Source organism: Hypanus sabinus, chromosome 8 (assembly GCF_030144855.1).
Source record: "Hypanus sabinus isolate sHypSab1 chromosome 8, sHypSab1.hap1, whole genome shotgun sequence".
NCBI lineage: Eukaryota > Metazoa > Chordata > Chondrichthyes > Myliobatiformes > Dasyatidae > Hypanus > Hypanus sabinus.
Genome location: NC_082713.1, coordinates 141,078,335 through 141,091,260, shown reverse-complemented (window position 1 = coordinate 141,091,260; position 12,926 = coordinate 141,078,335). Strand labels below are relative to the sequence as shown.

Genomic DNA, 12,926 nt, shown 5'->3' with positions numbered 1-12,926 from the left:
GGACTATAACCAGGGTTAAGGGTGAAAGGTGAGAAGTTTAAGGGGAACATGAGGGGAAACTTCTTCATTCAGGGTTGTGAGAGTGATGAATGGGCTGCCAGCAGAAGTGGTAAGCTCAATTTCAACGTTTAAGCTAAGTTTGGATAGGTACATGTATAGTAGGGGTATGGAGGGCTATGGTGCCAGTGCAGGTCAATGGGAGTAGGCAGTTGGACTAGATGGGCCAAAGGGCCTGTTTTTGTACTGTACTTTACTTTGACTCTATGACTCTCTGGGCTTGCACTGCATCTTTGTCCTTCAGGACCTCCTCCAAAATTACTTATTGACTAAACTTATTGTTACCATCCCCACCCCACTTCAACCCTGCACTTAAGCCAACAACTTGTTCTTTAGATAGCATTTTCTTTTTTTTCCATGAAGCTCACAACAACCCTTCGCTATATTAAAGGAAATATGCACACGTTGTTGTGATCATTTGAAACATCACTTTCAAATGGAGTTTGAAATGCAGTATCTGTTCTTTCATGTCGACTCATAATCAGTGTTTACCCTTCTAAATTTTTGCATGAACATTTGGTAATGACTTCAGAATAATGATCGCCTGTTTATTTATGACATTAATTTAAAGTAGCATTTTCTTTTGCCAATATTTCCTTGCGTCCACAAGGAATGTTAATAACTTTTCCAATGGATCTCAGAAACTACTTCTGTGTGCCAGGTAAAATCTGTACAGCAGCAACATTTTCCATGAACTGTGAGGATTCCCTTTTTGAAACTGTGATGTGATCTATATCAAACATATGCGTATTGGCAGAAAAAATCCACATTAACTTTTTATATGCTAAAAATGTTAGGTAAGCTTTGAAGCCAGAGTCCAAACTTTGTGTTGCAGCCCAATCATGTATCCTGTACTGTTTTCCAAGGATGGATACAATGGGAGCAGTGTTACACTGATCATGAGGTTTATCACAAGCTGGGAAGTCTTACTGATTTACAACTGTCACATCAAAAATGGTTAAGAGCTGGGATTATAGATGAGCCAATAAAACCATAGAACCATAAGACACTGTGGCAGAATTAGGCCATTTGGCCCATCGAGTTTGCTCTGCCATTCCATCATGGCTGACTTGTTATCCCTCTCACCCCCACAAAGCAGTTTTTCAAAAACTGTTCTTAAATGTATGGACTAGCACTCTCTAAATTGAGATGTTTGAAAAGAGTTTGGGTATTTGCCAAAGTGAAAAACAGTTATGCACTATACCATGGGATAATAATTTGCAAGGCCTTTTAACTACTGTACACAGTGTTCGACATTTTATTTTTTAACAGGAATTTGCTCCTGAAATAATGAAAAAAATAAGTTGTTATAATGAAATAATAATCTTTATGTGAAAAAGTACACTGAATGTCTGCCTTTAAGATAGTAGTCCTGATAATATTTTGTTTATTTGTAGAAATGCATACTATTGGATTTTACTTAGCATTTTGGACATTTTGTTCAAGTCAATATTTTCTGTTTTTCCCACAGGCATGTTTATTTCCTTGAATTAACATTCATTTCCATTCAGGATTTTAAAGGAACTTGCAGACTTTGCTGGAGCAAAAAGGAATGAAACCAGGCACTGAATGTCTGATACTCATCTCAGGTTCTTTCACTGAACTTTTTAAGTACCAGCAAGCTTTGGATTACTGTGAACTACCTAACTAGCATATCAGATCAATCGGGAGCCGATGCCTTCTACTAGGCTATATTCACACATGTAACAACTGACCTCTGTGGGGTTGGATCCTTGAAAAGAGACAGGAAAGAATTCAGCATGCTGTGCACTTCAGCTCTTTTAAAAAAAATGCACAAAAGCACAGCCCTCTCAATCATATCACAGAACATGACCATTGTGATTAAGGATGTGTGGCAATTGCTTGTTTTTCTACAATGTAATCCCGGCTGTGAAAGTAGCTGTTTCTCATTTGCCTGAGGAGATAGAGTACACCACTGGCAGATTAAGATTCGCAGTTACAAGAGAGATCTTTGTCTTTTGTTAATGTACCTTGATTCAGATTTTGTTCATTTAGATTAGTGCATTTGGTATAAGTACCAAATAAGCAATCATTCTCTGGGCAATATCCTTGAATATTATATCAAGCAGTAGTAAATCAAGATACCTGGACTTGCTGTGTTTAGAAGAAGTTTTGAAACTCATCCACGAGGCTTCTTCAGTTCTAATCCATAGTAGGTAGTTTTCTGGTTTATAAACTGTGAGTTGTTTAAAGGTATAGCAATCACATGAGGGTCATTAAGAGGTAATGAGAGGGTCATTACTGGTATCTTTGCATGAATGGAGGTGTGAATTGTTGTGGATAGATGTTAGGATTGCATTGTGATAGATTATGTCATGCCCCACCCCCACTGTTCAGGGATGAGTTTTCCAGTTTGACAAAGATGACTTCTCTAATCCCTCTTTCAAACCACCTGCCCTCCCTGTCCAAAACGTGCACATTGTTATCGTGGATGGTGTGTTCCTTGTCCTTTTGGGGTAGATACACAGCTGAGTCTTGACCTGAGGTGTTCATCCTCCTGTGTTGGGCCATTGTTTGTGAAGTGGTTGTTTTGTCTCACTGATATACAGATCTGTGGAGTTCTCATTGCATTGGATAGCATATACAATATTGCTCTGTTTATGTTTGGGTGTAGGATCCACAGGGTGGATGAGTTTCTGTCTGAGTGTGTTTGTAGGTTTGAAAAAACACAGGGATTTGGTGTTTGTTGAAAATCCTTCTGGGTTTCTCTGAACCTACAGATAAATATGGGATGACAGTGTTTTTCCGTCTGCTTTGCTCCTTACACCTCTGTCTGTTGGGCTGATGGGCCTGCTGGCTTTTGCTGCTGTCTTGGTAAAGGCCCACACAGGATAGCCACAAGCTTTCAAGGCTTCTCTCTCAAATATGTGCACTCCTTGCCTTTAGCTGTAATGTTGGTGGGTGCAGTGATGTAGTGTTCTGATAACCCCAATGTGTTTTAATGGGTGATGAGAGTCAAACTGCAGATACTGATCTGTGTGGGTTGGTTTCTTGTAAACTTCAATATCTAAATGTCCATTTTCTTTGATAAGTCTAAAAAGTCCAGTCTATTGTTCTTGACATCTTCATGTAAATTTGATGTTAATATCCACTGTTGATGTGTTCTGTGAAGGCTTGCACCTCATGGATTTTGATCTTGACCCAGGTGTCATCCACATACCTGAACCACTAACTGAGTGATATTTCATGAAAGGTATTCAAGGCATGTACAAGTTGGCTACAATAGGAGACACCAGTGAACCCATGGTGCAACCGTGTTTCTGCCTGTAGAAGACATCTTTGTATTTGAAATAGGTAGTGTTGAGACAAAGGTTGAGTTGAGTGTGGTTCTACTGTCCAGGGTACCATCCTGACATAGCCGTTTTCTTACTGTCTTGATAGCTTCTGAGTATAGACATAACATCATATGATGTCATAGTCTCATCTGTATTTGGCTTTAGATGCCGAACTTTCCCAACAAAGTCCTTGGAATTTTGGATGTGGTGTGAAGTGTTGTCAACCAAAGGGATGAGAATGGTAGTAAGGTATTTCGCAATGTTGTAAAGTAATGCTGCTCATAATTGGCCTGAGAGGAACTTCTGGCTTGAGGATCTTGGAGAGTCCATATAAGGATGGGATGGCTTCTCTAGGATAGAGGTGATGATATAAGGCCTGATCAATGACTTTGCTTTTATCTAAATATCACAAACCATCTATGATCTTCTTGTAGCTGCTGGCAGGATCCCTCTTTGGTGCTTCGTATGTTTTAGTATCATTAAGAAGTGTGTATACTTTGTAGTGGTAACCTTCTGTGTTGAGACCTACCTTTGTCTGCTGGTTAGATGGTGATATTGTGGTCCTTTCTGAGCGATGTCAGTGCCCTCCTTTTTGTGAACTGAGGTTGGATGGGGGTGCTTTGGCGCTAGCCAGGGCAGCAGAGATTTTCACTCCGAGTTGTTCTGCTTCCATTTCTGATATGTTGTTACTGTGGATAGCTGATTCTGTGGCTGTGATGAGGTCCACGACTGGCACATGTTGAGTAGTGACAACAAAGTTTAACCCTTTTGCAAGGACTTCAATCTCTAGTTTGGTAAGTTCTCTGTCAGACTGGTTCCTTACCCACTTATCCTTGTTATTGTTTGTTGCCCCCTATCATCCTTCTGCCTTCAATTAATTCTTCTATCTTCCTGTTATTGCTGTTTCTAGTTGCTTTACTTTTAAACAACTGGGAGTTTATCAGCTGGAAAACTACCCACCATGGATTAGAACTGAAGAAGCCTCTCGAATGAGTGGCGAAATGTCTTCCAGATAACACAGCAAGTCCAGTTGCCTTAATTTAGTCCTGCTTGATATACAATGATGTGTATGACTGAGAACCTTCATAGACACGTTGGATATTATCTTCATCTTTAAGTCTTTAACTTCCTCTTCAATAAAAGGATGTATATAACACAACTGGAATCTCCCAAACATTTTAAAGTTAATAACCACAAACATGTGTCTTGAAAACACCATAAACTAAGTCAAACATAACTAAATGTGTAGTACTTTTTAATGGAATGCCATTGCTCTGAATAGTTCTCCATGGTACTCCTTGATAAGGGAAACCTTGTTGCAAACACTTTCCATTTTTAATGTTTATTTATCATAGCATAAACCTAAACGGGTCTCTTCCAGTCTCCGAAGAAATTTTGAAGTGTCCTCTGTGCAGTGTCGGTATGACCAGGAAAGATTTAGACCTGGGTGAACTCAACATTTACCATAAATTTGTTCATTTGTTACATGCTGGGTTGTATGACATGGGCAATCATGACTATGATTGTTCTTGGTAATTTTTTCTACAGAAGCGGTTTGCCTTTGCCGCCTTCTCACCAGTGTCTTTACAAGATGGGTGAATCCAGCCATTATCAATACTTTTCCGAAATTGCCTGGCATCAGTGGTCACATAACCAGGATTTCTGATAGCCATAAACTAATAAAGTCAATAACTGTCCTGCAATCAATTTAAGATTTTTTTTCTTGTGCCCAATTTTGATGGAACACACCACACATCTCTTTGCAAAACATGTTGATGGGATAATGAGATATATTTCTAGCAACATAACAGAAAGAAAAACATAACTAGAAGTAGGAAACACTGGAAAGATGCTGCCTGACCTGCAGTATGTGCAGAGAAAAACAAAATTAATGTTCCTAGTTGATGTTTGTCCATCAGAACTGGGAAAATATGGAAACCAGGCATGTTTTAAGTTGCAGAAAAGGTGGAGTGATAGGGGAAATAAAGGAAATGTATGTGAAATGTGAACGCCAAGGGAAAACAGATGACCCATGTTGATGCCTTGGCAATGATTGCTAGTTAATGGCAGCCTACTTGTTTGGAGGAAAATAAACAAACAAACAAACCATGGTGACAAAGTATCTTCAACTTGAAAAGTTGACTCTTGCTGTGAATTGGTTATGGAAAAACTAATGCCCTCAATAAACCATGTTTGCAAAGTGTCTTAAAATGGACTAGAGGGAGAGCTTACTGTCTAAGTTGGTTGTGAATGGACTGAACAGTTGAAGTTCACCTACTCACCTTTGTACAAATCAATGAAGTTACTTTGAGAACACTGACAGGTACAGAATAACCCAATCTTTAAGTAAAGTCTGTAATGCTGAAACAACATTATATATCTGGTTGCTGTAGAAACTGCTAGATTGTACAAACGCTTTGGCTTTTACACTGGTAAGAATGTTATCTGGTATTAAAAACAGCTTCCGTAGGCATTCTTCTATTATGCATTAAATTTCAGCAATGATTCACCATTTAGTGTGCAATCTTTTCTCAGAGTGGTAAAACTTTCTGATATATATTTGATCTATGTAATGTTTAGAATTATGAGTCTTTCACAGTGAATGTTTCTGACTAAGTAATAATAATATTTTGACCTCTGGAATACCAGTGGAAGCTATATAATAATTCCTGAATTAAATCTGGAGAAAGCAAGTGACTGCTAAGTAAATATTGGTGTATTGAAATAAACCACACCTGTATCCTGACCACATAACTCTGCCCTTTCATGCACACTGATGGTTATATTGGAATGACTACTATTACAATGTAATTGAAACAAAAGTACCCACCGGTGACACAATTGTAATGTCCCTTGAGTTTTGCTTTACTTTCTAGCTGTGAAAATGTGAAGGGGTGGAGTGGTTGTAGCATGTGTGCAGGCTAGATGTGATGGGTAGCATGTATGCAGGATAAGGTTTCTCACACCCAAATTTTTCAATGGTTGGGGAGCAAATTATCATCTCTCTGAAAAGAAGATATGTCAAGGCTTCTGTTACAAAATGCAATGTGTTCTTCAAAGATCTTTTAAGTGTTTTGTGTTCAAGTCTGTTTTGTAAAGCAGTGCGTTGCCCTGTGAAGTGTCACATGATTTCCCCACCAGCTGACAGATGAGGTCACGTAGAACAGTACAGTACATCATTGGAATTGCTTGTTATGTAACTTTTAATTTTCATTTCTATTATACTTATTAATTTTAGTTGTTCAATATTAGATTGTGTAACTGAAGCATATTTCATACTAAGTCTATACAAAGCAATACATTATGAAGAAGTCGGTAAAAGTTCTGTATCTTGCCAACAGGGAATAAATAAACAAAACCAGTCTTTCTGACAGATGCACAACTTTAGTTTCTAAATTTACATATTAACATGGCTGAGAGTAAGAAAGTCACTGTCAGTGTCTTAAGTTACATGATAAATAGAGCTCTGAGGATCGTAATGGTACTTATTAAGGATGATTTAAATAATATGCCTCTGTTCAGATGAGGCAATGTAATGTGTGCTTGGTTTCAGTTTAAGTATTATGTGCAAAAGGAAAGGCAATCGGGGAGGTTCAATTTAAACCTTCAAGCAAAGGATTCACACTTCTTTGTCACAGTTGTCCTTGTCTTAGGCTGTTATTGTGTAACGAGCAAGAGAAAGTCAATGAAACATTGTCAAATTTTGAAACATAACTTCATGCTTGGGATATCAGAGATAATTTATGAATAGTACACTTTCAGGTGACAATTTTCAACAAAATAAAATTGTAGTCAGCTTTATAACTCATGTATATTAAAATTAATACCACTAGAGTTATCAGTTATCTCATCTTCTTAGGGACAAAATTCAGTAAAAAGCAATTCTTTAAAAAAAAATCTGTCATTTGACAATTGACTTTGAATATTTGCCTTCAGCTTTCCTGATAAGTATGTACCTCCCCCACAAGAAGAGAGATGGTGAAACTATAGCTGATCATTTTCTTGTAGCCACTAACACATTAAGAATGTTGTCACATAATTTTTCAATAAACAGTAGATCACAGCTCTAGCCAAATTGAAGTTACTCAGATATGCAATCGACATGATCATAGTGATGGTCTGTACTCCATATTTGCTGAACTTACCTGTTTAATACAAGTCATAACAATATACTGTAATTTGACATTAATATTATTTGTCTTGGCCATGTCTAATTTCACCAGTGATGCACTTTGTCTCCCAATTTTCACGCGTAATGCTTTGATGGCACTCCTTCATGTTGACACTAACACTGAAACTCTTACGTATTCATGATCATCATATTTAATTTCTCAAAAGATGTTCTTACTCCACGACCACTTTATTAGGTACCGAAGTGGAACCTGATGTGATTGTCTTCTATAGCCCACCCACTTTAGGGTTTGACATGTTGTGCATTCAGAGATGCTCTTCTGCACACCACTGTTTTGTTGTTCCTCTCCATGCCTTGTGATGCATGGGGAGGCAACTGTTCCCTTAGCATTTATCTTTTTTTTAACGAGGCCGAGTTGCTAGCTTGAAGCTCAACCCAGTACAGATAGAAGGCATAGAAGAAGCTGGCTGGATTCAAACCTAGGGGTTCTCGCCTTCAAGTCTGGTGCAGATGCCACTACACCACCAGCTGGCACAACACTGTTATTTGACTTACTGTCACCTTCCTGTCAGCTTGAACCAGTCTGGGGATTCTCCTCTGACCTCTCTCAATAACAAAGCATTTTCATCCACAGAAATGCCGCTCACTGGTTGTTTTTTTTTGTTTTTCACGCCATTCTCTGCAAACTCTAGAGACTGTTGTGCATGAAAATCCCAGGAGATAAGCAGTTTCTGAGATACTCAAACCACCCTGTCTAGCACCAAGTGGAAGTCACTTGGATCGCATTTCTTCCACATTCTGATATTTGGTCTGAATAACTTGAACATGCCTGCATGCATTGAGCTGGCTGATTAGATATTTGCATTGGTGAGCAGGTGTACAGGTGTAACTAATAAAGTGGCTACTGAGAGTATGCTAACAGAAGAAATCTGTTGGTATCAACATTGCAGAAATTATTTTCCCTGATGAATTGGTCCATATGGTGTTCTGTATCCAGCCGTTTACCAATTTCCCAGGAGGAGAGATCCCAAATGATTTTTATGTTTTCCACCAGGTGAGGGAATGAAAGGGATTCAGAGAGAGATTGTAAAAAAAGAAAAAAATCCATTTCAACATACAAAATCCTGGAGGAACTCAGCAGGCCAGGCAGCATCTCTGGAGAAGTATAAACAGCCAACATTTTGGGCCGAGACCATTTGGTTTGCTCAGCAGTTGACTAAGTGTTACTTTGACAGAATGTATGAATACACCACTTATCTTCTTGTTTATGTAAAAAGAAACTCATTGGAGCACCTAAGGATATTTTATCTGTCTCTTAATTGCATCTATTCCCTCCAAAGATGCAGCTCAAGCAGCCTGGCATTGAATTCTGCTAAGCCACAATGGCTTGGTCTATGTTACAACTACACCTTGGTTTATATGGAGTGCTGATTGGTTCATTGGCTGATTGGCCCTATTGGTAGATATACAGGAGATATGAGTTGGCAATGTGCCTCCTGAACCACTTTCTTCTTCCAATATTATTCCAAATGTGAGTAAATGTGGAGAGACTCAGAATTGGAAATTATGGATGATAAATTGATTAGAGGTCCTGTAAAGACATTTTTTTTTTGAAAACTTTTGTATTGCATTTTTAAGTAATTACAGAGTAAAGTATGAAAAAATGTATATAACCCTTCCCCCCTCCCCTTAACCCCTCCCCCCTAACTACCCTATATAAAAAAAAGAGAAAGAAAGAGAAAAAAAAAGAAAGATTGCCTGGTTGTTGGAAGATCCCCACATGCTCCATGGAGTTCGTAATAACTTTAGTATATATATTTATTTCTTTCCCCAAATAACCAATTGTTTCATCTTCAGAGCATCTATATATTTAGTCCTGTCTTTTGTAAATAAGGGCTCCAAATTTTCAGAAATGTTTCATATTTATCTCTTAAATTATAAGTATTTTTTTAATGGAATACAGTCATAGATTTCTTTCTTCCAAGAGTCTATACTTAAATATGTATCCGATTTCCAAGTAACTGCAATAGCTTTTTTGGCTACTGCCAGTGCAATTTTTATGAATTCTTTCTGATATTTATTTAGTTTGAGTTTCGGTTTTATCCCTTGTAAAGATATTATTGAATTAAGTTGGATATTTATGAATTGGTGTTGGTTAATGCAAGGAAGATACCAAGAATCATAATGAGTAGAAAAAGTCAATACAATCAACACAGTCATCACAGCAATAGTTGTAATCTTTCATCTCACCAGTCAGTGTTGGCTGACTAAACAGATCGTTAATCAGATTGATAAATTTTATTGCCCTTCTCTTTTACCAGGCCCTTGCAAATTAATTGTCCTCAAGTGACAGTCTAATTCCTCTTTGAAACCCTTAATTCAAGCTATTTCTACTAATTGTATGTGCAGTGAGTTTCAAGTCACTACCAGCTTTAGTACAAAAACTCCTTCACACAACACCCTGCCCCACATCGTTGTGCCATCACTTTGAAACTGGTCCATGAACCATTCCGTACTGGATATAGCTTTGCTTTGCCTACCCTTTCCAAGTCCATCCTGATCCACAACTCCATTAAATGTCCTCTCAATCTTCTTTGCAACCACATCTTTTGAACAATAAGGGCAGTAAATGAAAAAAAACAAATGTATGCTGTAGTGAGAAAATATCTGTTCTAAAACTATCCAGATGCCGCAGCATTTAATATTAAAGACTCATAATACCGAACATAATCAAAATGTTTGAAGAGCATCCAAAATATTGACTATTTGAAGAATGTTCAAATATGAAATTGTTTTTTTTACCTTTGCACCCAACATCACAATTCAGCACAAAAACAGAATAAAAGCTCTATTTTCTTCTGGCCAATAAAGATCAACAGCTGTTAAAATACATCCCTGCAAGTGTCAGTGAAACATCTCTGCTGCACCTACACCAATGCCTGCATTTACTGTATCAGAACTTCACTGAAAACTTTGAACACCCGAAATATATTAAAAACCAGCTCAGAAGCTTTTCTCACATCACAGTAACTGCATTTCAATTCTTCTATTGGATTCTGGCCCGTATGCTTGCAGTAGTGGGTCAAGATGTTAACCACCTGTAGCACCCAGCTGCTAAAAGATCAAGTCACACCCTGCTACAGTATTGCAATGAGTAATTTCACGTCCTTGTCAAAACTGTAAGGTCTGCTACAATAGCAGTGCAGAGCTACATTCAACAGTCTATTCCCAAAAGCTGAAACTCATAGTTTACCGAAGCTATCTAAATTCAACAGCTCTGATCAAAGAGTTCTGGTTTTATCACACTAAATGTTGATTCCATTTTATGCTGATGCTAATGGGTTCTTTAATTATTCTTTTTCTGTTCTATCAAGCACAACTTTGAAGAGATGTTGTTACCCTGTGGGAAGTGTAATACTTTCTGTCTGGTCCAGTTGACCTAAGTATGACTTTTACCTTGCCAGACTGTTGCAAAGACATTGCTTTGAATTTGTCTTGAGATAAAATTAAGCATGAGTTTAATTGAAGCTTCTGTCCAAACAAGTAGAAAACAGACTGTTAAAGTGATGCTGAGTGACTTGCAGCATCATACAGTTGCACTCTGCAGAATGCCAACCCTCCAGCATAGGCTAATGGAAGCAGGGCTGACTGAATTCATCAATGTAGCTAGTGAGCTTTGGGTTCTCTCATGCAGAGATTTGCTCTTCACATTTGGAGTTTAGTAATTCGGATTGGTACATTCAGCAATTGTATATTAAATAGGAGGCAGAGAAGGGGTCTGAAATAAGGTTACATTTTGTGGAGGTGTTTATCTCTTCTGTTGCTAATGGCCCTCCAACTCTCATTAATGCTGCTGCGATCACCCCTTTAGCCTATTGCCACACAATAATGCGATGATGCAACATGCATTCCACATACTCTCCCTCCATCTTTTACCCCAAATTTTTATTCTTTTACCTCCCTGGATGTTGAATTATTTTCTCATGGGAATAGTTTCCCTCTCTAACCCTAACTGAACCAGCCATGATCAGATATACCTCTATCAAACTTCCCCTCAACTTGCTCCATGGCAAACATGAATTTTAAAGGGCAGCCTTTTGGCCAAAATGACAGACAAATCAAGTGACGGTGATGGTGTCACGGCTAAGGACTGCTTTTGCCATTTCCCTCGGTAATGTGAGGGAGCTAGGTAGTCTCTGCTTCTCAGTAGTGGAGTGCAAAAGTTGATACTGATGAAGAAAGTTTCATTGTGACAACATCCAGAAGGAGTTGTTACTTGACTGGAACAAGTTGAGGAAATTGGGCATAGCTGAATTGTTTTTAGCTGTATATCCCTAATCAGGATTTTGGCACTGCACCATGTGGTAGTCTTATTACTGTCTGGTTGGGAGTCAAGTAGCTGACTGCCTTTTAAAGAACTGCAGGCATTGCCTGATAACTAGCAGCACAAATGAATTGTTCTAGTCATTTTTTTTTACATCTTCTCATCAAAGTACTCTACGTGCTTAGATTACAAAATTTAATACTTTTGGGAAATGCATTTGAGATAGAAGGCTTTTATTGGCTTCATTTTTGTTGAATAAGAAAGTCTCTAATTGTAGTAATTAAACATCTCGATATGGGAGTTACTTTGCTTCTAGAGGAAGAAGAAAATGGAACAGAGGATATTAAACTAGTTCACCTACAACGTAAGTTCTCTGTTTGTGCCTTCTATTACTTCACAACTGTGTACATACTGACTTGGGAATGTGCACCAGAAAATACTTTGAACAGATTCATGAAGGAAGCCGTATATTTCCTATGGGACCAAAAGCATGAAGTTTACCATTTGTATGTCTGAGGCTTAATCCACTCGATCACCTGTAACACTGGTCAACTCACAGTGTGGTGCTGCATCAGGGATGGCTCTGATGTACTGTCCACCTGGAAAAACAAGCATGTTTTCATTATGACAGCAGATTAAGGTGATGGTGTAATTTTTCATATCCAGGGTACTTTTTAACAGTGGCCATCTGCGCCTCTGCACACAGTGATGTGGCCTTCACAGGCTGCCAGATACTCCATTCAGTTAATTCTTGATCTTCAACAGTACGACATTGTGCAGGCAGCAATCACCAGCTCTTCATTTTAAAAGCAATCTTTCATGTCTTGGCTACTTAAAGGAGAATGGTGAATAGCTTCAAAAACCAGAGGGCAGCTGCAAAGTGCAATAGAAATATCATGATAGGTGCATGCAGCTTTTGCATTCATTCATGAGTTTCCCTATGTGCATCTTCGAGCAGCTTCAAAGATAGAAATATGCACCATTATGTGTTATTATGATATAAAGTTCAAAAAAATTTGAATGTGTCTCGTGTGTATCATTGTGTGCAGTCTGTAGACAACCTTAAATGGGCCAGATACATCTGTAAGAGCCTGTCATATACATAGTATTTCCCATA

At 38.3% G+C, this 12,926-nt stretch overlaps 1 protein-coding gene across 22 annotated transcripts in view; it reads left to right on the top strand.

Moving 5' to 3' along the window:
* The window catches only part of LOC132398497 (ninjurin-2-like), a 304,819-nt gene that overhangs the window by 78,903 nt on the left and 212,990 nt on the right, over nt 1-12,926 (top strand). Inside the window, exon 6 of one of the 22 annotated variants that reach the window (XR_009513677.1) lies at nt 1,529-10,377. The exons of the other annotated variants lie outside the window; for them this stretch is intronic. The gene's annotated coding sequence lies outside the window, so the exon portion shown is untranslated. Of the gene's footprint in view, nt 1-1,528; nt 10,378-12,926 lie in introns of those variants that run through there. 22 annotated transcript variants of the gene reach the window in all.